Source organism: Rhinopithecus bieti, unplaced genomic scaffold, assembly GCF_001698545.2.
Source record: "Rhinopithecus bieti isolate Rb0 unplaced genomic scaffold, ASM169854v2 scaffold_22548, whole genome shotgun sequence".
In the NCBI taxonomy this organism is placed as follows: Eukaryota; Metazoa; Chordata; class Mammalia; order Primates; family Cercopithecidae; genus Rhinopithecus; species Rhinopithecus bieti.
In genome coordinates, this window is record NW_016810469.1 from 190,761 (window position 1) to 200,013 (window position 9,253).

General features: G+C 49.7%; 1 long non-coding RNA gene across 1 annotated transcript; it reads left to right on the plus strand.

The window, feature by feature from the left end:
• The first annotated feature begins 5,540 nt into the window (after positions 1-5,540).
• On the plus strand, positions 5,541-8,950 carry LOC108542198 (uncharacterized). Its single transcript, XR_001889190.1, has 3 exons — positions 5,541-5,897; positions 6,173-6,261; positions 7,167-8,950. It is a non-coding gene; the product is annotated as an uncharacterized LOC108542198 (long non-coding RNA).
• Positions 8,951-9,253: the final 303 nt, after the last annotated feature.

The window sequence follows — 9,253 nt, forward strand, 5'->3', positions numbered from 1 at the left end:
GAGCATAAAGCCCTCGGATCACACACGTTCTGCTTCTCTGATAGAACTCTGATAGAACAGTGAGCTCATGCAGAATCAACAGCCTGGGGCTCCTGCCCCTGCTCGCAGACTCCTTGCCACTCTCAGGAGCTAGGATGATGGCCTGAGCCCGAGGCCCCAGGCCCCAGGCCCTCCCCAGCGAGACCACTGCCTCCATCAAAGGGCTGAGGCTCTCAGATCTCCCCCAACCCAGTGGCCAAGGGAGAGAGAAGTCTGGCCTGTCCCGCAGCTCATCAACAGGGTCCTGCAGGCTCCAGGGATCCCAGTCCTTCCTCTCTTCATATAGCCCCCAGCAGACTGCGGGGCAGACATCTCATCCTGGCTCCACATCTTCCCCCACCAGACTGGGGTTTTTGAAGGCTATTTATTTCTCCTGGTCCCCAAGCCCATAACCTCAGAGCTGCCTTGGATGCCTGCTGTCCCAGGCACTCTATAAATAATCAGACAGTAAAGATGTCACACCACCAGCTTGGGCCACTGCCCAAGCAAGCCTGGGGCTGGCTCTTCCTCACGGGCACCTCCACCCGCACGCTGAGCTGGGACTTATTACCACTCACCCCATATAGGGTTCCTGAAGTCTGGGGCAGGACCGTCCTCAGCCTGCAGCACTGAGCAGGGATTTCAGGATCAACTGTTTTTTCCTGTCCTCACCAGGCCCTTCCTTCCTCTGGAAGGCCCCAGGTAGCCCAGGAGACTCTCCCTTTTTGGAAGCTACTTTGGAGGAAAAGGTGATGGTAACACTGTGGAAATAGATGGATCTGGATTCCAGTGTCTCGACTGCCACTTGCTAATTCTGGGACCTCGGAGAAGTCTCATAACCTCTCTGGGCTTTAGGTACCTCATTCATAAAATGCGGATATTAAGATGAACCTCATAGGAATGTTGTGAGGATTAAATAAGGTGCTAGATGAAAGCACATAGCCCAGGCTCTGGACATGTTATAATACACTTTACAAATGGGCACTATCTTGTTATTATTCTTGTTATTTGTTTTTTATCACTATGGCCACCAAATTGCATGCTCCATGAGGATGAGGACTGTGCCCGACTTGTTTTCTCACTCCCTAGGACAGTGGCTATCACATAATAGCACTCAATACCTATTTGTTAAGTGAATGAAGGACTATAATGATGCTGACTGATTAGGGCCAGTGTATGTTTAAAGTAGCCAGGACTGGAGAACATTTGGAGATTTCAGTAGGTGAGGTTGCTAGAACATTTTTTGTCAAGTGTGACCATCTGTGTTCTCTTAAAGTTTTTTTTTTACCACCTGCCCACGACTACCCCACAGGCAGTGACTGCACTGGAATTCACCCATGGGGCAAGGACTTCCACACCCACCAGCAGTACAGAGCCAAGCAACATCTTGCTCCGGGTGCTGCACCTGTAATTAGGGCAACTTTGACCCCCAGCCCAGCACTCCTTCACAGCAGAATGCAAACAGGGTCCAGTCCAATCAAAAGGTACGCCCTATTAATATCACCCATGTAACAGATGAGGAAACTGAGGCACAGAAGGGTTACATAAACTTGTCTAAGGTCACATGGCTAGTTAGCACTGGAAGTAGGATTCAAGCCCACCTTTTGCTTATCATATACAGATCATATGCAGACCTTATATACTCTGTAAGGTAGCTATTAATATCTTCATATACAGATAAGGAAGTTGAGGCTCAAGGAGGGTTAGTAACTTGCCCAAAGACACACAACTACTACAGTAATCTTATATAGCATATGAGCATTTGATTCCAAAATTGGTACATCAGGCAAAAGTTGCATAGAGTTCAAATTGTTCTTCAATTCCCTGAAATTGGCTCCCCAGCTTTCTTTTTATATAGCCTAGTACAGTAATTTTTACCTAAACACACTTGCGTTTGAGAGCAGATGAGCTGAACTGAAAGAAGGACAAGAAGGAAAGTCTAGGCCAGGTGCAGTGGTTCATGCCTGTAATCCCAGGACTTTGGGAGACCGAAGCAGGCAGATCACCGAAGCAGGTCAGGAGTTCAAGACCAGTCTGACCAACGTGGAGAAACCCTGTCTCTACTAATAATACAAAATTAACCTAGTGTGGTGCTGCATGCCTGTAATCCCAGCTACTCAGAAAGCTGAGGCAGGAGAATTGCTTGAACCCAGGAGGTGGAGGTTACGATGAGCCAAGATCACACCATTGCACTCCAGCCTGGTGACAGAGCGAGACTCCATCTCAAAAAAAAAAAAAAAAAGGAAAGCCTGAGAGAAGGCATCAGGATATCAGGACACATCATTCAGCTGCTTCACCCTTTCAATCATGATTAGCCCCCTGGCACACATGAAGCAGGGGAGGAGATGTGAAGCATTCCTACCAGGCTCACTCAATTGAAATTTAATGTTAGTGCCCACTGGTCTTAATATATATGAATAGATGTCATTGTAAAGCCAATTAAATGTGTAACATATGTAAAAGCACCTGCACAGTGATGGGCCTAGAGTAGGTGCTTAATATATGTGTGCTAAATTTGAATCTACAATCATTCATTCATTCAGTATGTATCGAATTTCTGCTAGGGGCCAGGCCCCAGGGGAACAGCAGAGAACAAGACGGGCAAGATACCTGTCCTTATGGAGCCAACATTCCAGTGGAGGAAACACACAATGAGCAAGGAAACTACTAGGTATACAATAAAATGTCAGGTAGTGATGGGAAGAAAAAGAAAATGGATGGGGGAAAGAGAGTAGTGGGGGCAGCTCTTAGGACAGGGAGGGCCTTTCTGAGGAGGTGGCATCAGAGCCAAGAACTAGTCTGACCCGGACAAACCGACCGTACCATTGTCTGAAAAGTACAAAACCCGGTCACCTGCTCCCTGCCTTTCCAAATTCACATTTTATTTTGTGGCCTCCACTGAACAGCCATCACTGCCACACCCTTAGGCATTGGGCTCATGACCTCTTACAGTGAGATGGTAAGGGTAAGCAGGAGCTGCTAATGTGATTCCTCTGTAAAAGGCAAATCAAGCTCATGCCCATCCGCCTGACACCTGGGCCCCAGGTCTCTGTACCACAACACGGCTTTGGTGCTAGAAAAAATCCAGCTGTAGCTGTGGAGACAAGACACAGCAATGACTTGAACCAGAATATTGACTCTAGAATCTCATGATGCCTCTGATCCTCAGGGTTCTGGACCCAGGAAGGGTCCTCAGACACACCTAGCACTTCACATTCACTAAGTCATGCATGATCATCACCTCATCTGATTAATTCCCTTACTCTACAGGTAGGCAGACTGAGGTCCAGAGGCCATGAGACACAAACCACAGGGCATCAGTGGTGACAGAGATAAGAACTCAGCTCTCCCAGCTCCCGGTCTGGTGCTCTTTATACCAAAAGTCCACCTTCCAGTTCACGGGTAATGCAAAACTTTTGTTTGGTCTGGGGTCGTTTCAACAGTAGATGCACTTGTCTCTGTGCAGGACCTGCCTCCCAGGGGAATACGGTAGTGCCGAGAAGAGGGTGCAGACGGACCAAGGGCTGAAGATGTCCTGGGGATGGGGTGGCGATGGTGAGTGTGCCTGCTGAGCACAGGAGATGGACCACAGCACCGGGCACTCGGGTGGGGTCCAGAGGGGAGGAGCCACCTGCAGGGACAGCAAAGCTGAAGAGGGGACAACGTAAAGCCACTTCTGTCTTTACCTTGCATTGCCTTTGCACCACGTGCATTTGAGTGCGGTGCAAAGCTTCTCACGTTTTATTCCTAAGTCTGAAACTGCCTAGCGGGAGGAGGGAGAGGAGTGTTCTTTCATTCTCTAAGGGCCTCCCGTGTGCCCTATGCTGGGAACTTCTCCTTTCTCATTTTATTTCCTTCACGCAGCAACCTTGTAAGACGGCGATTCTCATGACTGTATTACAGATGGGGCCTGAAGCTCAGTGTGGGGGCAGCTTGCGTAGCAGCCCCGTCCACCCTCTCGCCCCAGGCCACCACTCAGAGGTGCAAGGGAGATTCCAGCCAAGGTCTGCAGAGCGGAAGCCTGTGCTCTCTGAGGCCTGGTCTCCCACGTGGCCAGCAGGAGGGCTCCTCCGGAAGGGTTTCCAGGGAGGCCATGCGGGCTGTCTAGATTGATAGCAAGCTCCCCATATCCTGTAACCCCCTCCCTGCCAGGCCTGTGCCCGTCGCTCTGGCTGCAGGCAGGGAGCAAGGCTGGGCGCTAATTTACACTTGTTTAACTACAGCTGCCGCCCTCCCGCCATGTGTCTATCCGCCATTTATTGCGCTTTCCAAAGCCCTGCCTGGCACTCAGGGGCATTTCCTGCCTGCGCTAATGGAGGAGAATAGACGCATTATATGTGAATAATGGATTATGATGATACAATTTGGGTCTCTTAGCTCTCACCAAGCCTAGGCTGGCCTTGCATTATTGATAACTTACACACACCTTCCCGAGCGTGTTTATGTAAATATTTAATAGGGAAAGCAAGTTAACCCATTGGTTTCAGCCATTTCCATAGCACTAGAAGTAAGGGCCATGAGGGGTGACTTGGGGGAGCCCCAGCAGGAGTTAGGTTTCTTTGGAGAAACCGGGAAGTTGCCAAGACGCTCGCTTGGTCACAAGGAGTGTATGGTCTTGAGGTTTGGGTTTTCCAAGAGCTGAAACAAAAGCGTAGGGCTGCCTCACTGTGGGAGATCACCTCCGGTCAAGAAGACGAGTTGCCCGACACGGGCAGAGCACGGCGAGGATGTGGGGATGAGGGGTGCAGATTACTGGAACGCAGCTGTGGTGGGTGTCACCACTGAATAAATCGAACCGTTGCTTCCTATCTTACATGGCCGATTTCCTGCGCTTCCCCATGGCTTCCACATTTCACACTCCATTGCATGTTGGAAGGCAATGCTTTAGAGACTGCCTGGGTTTCACCCTGGGCTCCACCATATGCCTGCTGGATGGCAAGTTAGTTAATCTCTCTGTGCACTGGTTGTCACATCTGTAAAATGGGAAACTAATTTATTTGTCTCATAGGTACCCATTGTTGGTGCAAGAATTCAGTGAGATAATACATCTGAAGTCCTTTTATAGTGCTAGGCAATACTACCTATTACCATATAAGCTGCCACTGGAAAGATGCACACATGGGTCTTCATGCCACGGCACACATTAGCCGGCAGTGTTTCTGAGTGGTGTAGAAAATAGTTGTGCATCCCAAACACAGTGAAATATGGTTATTTTGCTAATATCCTGTTTCTGGCAATTAAACTACTATGTCTCCTTTGGGAAATCACGAGGGTGGGTATGTGCCCCATCTGCTTATGCAGAGGGTGGAGGACCAGGCAGAATCGGGAGGTCTGAGCTGGCCTCCCTCTGCACCCTGCCCCAGGCACCTGCCTCCTCTCCAGCTCATCTCCCCCATCCCCTTCCCAGGTTGCCATTGACAACCTGCCATTCTCAGAGCATGCTTCCGAGCTGCCAGGTCTTCACACCTGCTGACTCCTCCACCTGAATGCCCTTCTCTTCATCCTCTTCCTGGAAACCCCAACTGATTCAGGATATGGTTCAGTCATCACCTCCTTCATCCAGCCTTCTCTACTTCTTTGTCTTAACATTGAAATGGCCAGCATGTTCTTCTACCTGCCCGCCAGACATGCAGGCCTAAGGTCCCGGGAGGCAGATGCCGACAGATGCATCTCAGTATGCCCGGCACCTCCACCACACAGGGGCTGTGCTGGTTGCTGTTGGAATGCTGCAGGGCACAAAACGGATACTGCTGGAGGGAGAAGACAGACAGCAAACACAAGGCTCAAGAAACTCTAGTATGTAAGAAGAGGACACACATGATGGAAGAGGGAAGCCGCCATGCAGAGTGCCTGGTGCACTTTTAAATGGGAGAGTCAAGGTAAGCCTCACTGCAAAGGTGACCTCTGAGCAGAGGTCTGAGGGAGGTGAGGAACGAGAAGAGTGAACAGCCAGTATGAAGATCCAAGGTGGGAGTGTACTCCCAGTGTGTTCAAGGGAAGCACCAAGATGGGCATGGCTGGCACAGAGTAAGACAGGGAGGTCTTAGCAAGTGGGAGGTTCCAGTAGTGCAAGGCCTTGTGGCCTTGGCAAAGACTTTGCCTCTTGGAGGATTATAAGCAAGGTGTGACTGGGTCTAGTGTTTGTGTTTTAAAGGGATCATCCCGGCAGCTATGTAGAGCATTACTATAGGGGTCAAGTACCGCAGCAGGGACAGCAATTAGTAGGCTACTGCAAGAGTCCAGGTAAGACATGATGGTGCCTTATGCTAGGGTGGGAGTGGGGGAGGTGGTGGGAGATGGCCAGTTGCTGAGGTTCTAACAGAGGTGGAAGATGGAGCTGTCTGGGTTTCCTGATGGTTTAGGTATTTGAAGTGAAAGAAAGAGCAGAATTGAGGACGACTCCAAGGTGTCACCAGAAGGATGGAGCCGTCATTAACCAAGTGGGGAAGACTGTAGGGGTGGTGGGGAACAGGTTTGCAGAGGGGAAGATGAGGAATTCTGTTTGGGATGCATTATTTGACATATTAGATCTGAGATATCAAACATCCAAGGGGACAGTTCAAATGGGCAACTGCTTGTAGGAGTCTGGAATTCTGGGAAGAGGGTCGAGGCTAGCATTAGAAATGTGGAAGCCATCTGCATACAGATGGATGAGCTCAGAAGTGAGAGAGTGTAAGGAAGAAAGAGCCACTGAGGCCTGAGCCCAGTGCGCTGCAAGGAGTAAGGTGGGGAGGGAGGAGAACCAGCAAAGGATGCAGGAAGAAGCGCCCATGGCAAAGGCGAAAACCCACTTGTTGAAACTTCAGTGCGTTGGCGCTGTAATAAACAATTGTAATAAAATAGCCGCCATTAGTTGAGTACTTACTCTTCGTTAGACACTTCACATATAGTTTTCCCTTTGATCCTAAGATTTGGGAGTTCTCATTCCCATTTTACAGATAAGGAAACTGAGGCTCAGAAAGGTAAAGCTGCCTGACCAAGGTTTCACGGCTAGTTATGGCAGCGCAGCAAAAAACCCAAGCTTCAGGTCAGCCCAACTAACATTTTTTGACCATCTGCTGAGAGCTGAGTGCTCTTGGTAGACATTATCCTATTTAACACTCTCAATACCCTTGCAAAAATAGGTGTCATTTCTACCCATTTTACAGATGAGGAAACTGAGGCTTGGAGTCTCATTAAGCGACCTAACCAAAAGTTACCCAAGGAAAAATTGGCTGGCGGAGATTTGAATCCTGGTCTCCTGCCTTCCTTTAGACACGGGGTGCTCCCGAGTCTGCATTTGGAGAAAGGAATAGCATTAAGGTATCAGCTGAAGCTTCTCAGCTTGAAATTCTAGTCCTCTTCCAGAGGCCAGATGTTAGGCTGGTGTCATGGGGCTCTCCGCTGAGTCCTAGGCTGGAAACAGAGAGGGAGGGGACTCTGTTACCAAATCCCAGACCGGGCACTCCCAGGGAGTCCCTTCCTCCCCACCTGCCTGGCATCTGGCCTCCGCCAGCTCCTGCCTGGCTGCCAGATGTACCAGCTGTGGCTCCTCTCCACGGAGAGTCTCATTTATTAATTAACGTGGACGCCAAGGGGACAACTTCTCAGACCCAGCCTCAGAGCAGATCTTGGCACATTTTTCAGACTTTGTTTAATAATTTATCATCTTTTAATCATAAAAATAATTAGCACAAGAGCAATAATCTGTGCTCTGCCGAGAGCAGACCAACGGAGGAATTTTCAGACAGTTCCAGAACACAGAGAGCAGAGCTTTGGCAGCGAGGAGAGGAAGGTTGGCTCCAGGCCAGGTGTCCTCTCCAGGACTGGCCCCTGGGAGTCAGATGTCAAAGATGCCGTCTGGCTTTTGGGGGAACTCGAGGACCACGCTGCTTTCCCAGGAATTTGTGGCTTCAGCTCCTAACTTTGACTTGGCTCACTGCATAGCTCTCTGGGAAGTTCCTTCTCTCTCTGGGTCTTAATTTTCCCACCTGTAAAATGGGAGTTCAATTAGACAATGAGCAAGGACACTTTTGTTAAAGGCGCCATGATCCAATGAGATAGCAAACGTAGAAGCAGTGGCTGTGGCAGTAAAGACAGTGAGCTGGAGTGCCCATGAGAGCCATGAAGCCTTCCACAGTCCCGGCCACCTCCCACCCCCGTCGGCTTCTGCATCCCCAGGTGCTCAAAGAGCCCTGGGACAGACTCAGTTCTATCAGGTATAAGCCGTGTGGCCTAGGGCAAGTCCATCCCTTCTCTGAGCCTGAGTTTACTCAGCTGAAAAGAAAGAGTGATCACTCACAGCTCTCCCAGAGAAGATCCAAGGGAGAAGATGACGGGGTTGCCTCTTGGAGACATTGATCTCATTCTGCCCCACATTTAACTGCCACTCCCTGTCCAGACTTTGGGTTCTAGAGGGCGGGGCAGGACTGCCTCATCCTCTGTGCCTAATAGCACTGGTAGTGACCAAATGAGCTAAATGTTCTGCCAATTCCAGCAACCTGTCTTGAGATTGTTCAACCTGTACAGGCAGACACATCCTCCTCGCAGGGTGGCAGCAAGGTCCGGTGACTCTGGATAAAACCACAGCAGTTAAGAAAGCAACTTCTCCTCTTCTTGTGGGGTCTTGTGCAAGCTGGTTTGCCTCCAGCTGCCTCAGCCTCTTCATGTGAAATTGGGGATATCTGTCTTAGATTGGAGGTCCCCAGAAGCAGACCCAGAGACAAGAATCCAAGATCAAGTCATTTATTTAAGAAGAGATCCTAGAAGCTCCAATAGGGAGTGGAGAGGTGAGACTGGGAAGGGGAGGAGAGCAATGAAAGGTGGGTGAATTAGCTGGTGACCACACTGGACCCAGGCCCACTGGGGCTATCTCAAGGGTTGGCAAACTACAGCCCACAGGCCAAATCAGGCCTGCCTCCTGATTTTGTAATTAAAGTTTTATTGGAACACAGCCATGCCCACTCATGTCTGTATTATCTATGGCTGCTTTCCTGCCGCAATGACAGAGTTAAATGCTTACAACAGACACCATATGGTCCTCCAAGCCTAAAATATTGACTCTCTGGCCCTTTGCCAACAAAATTCCTCAGTCCCTGGTCTAGAACGTAGTGTAGAACTGACCTCAGAGCTGTCTCCTTTGAAGGACAGGAAGCTGGGCTCTTTATGCTTCCACCCCAGTCCATTGCTGACTGTTCCTAGGGGCCCTAATACCTACTCCCCTAAACATACATTTCCAGTGCCAAGGAAGCACACT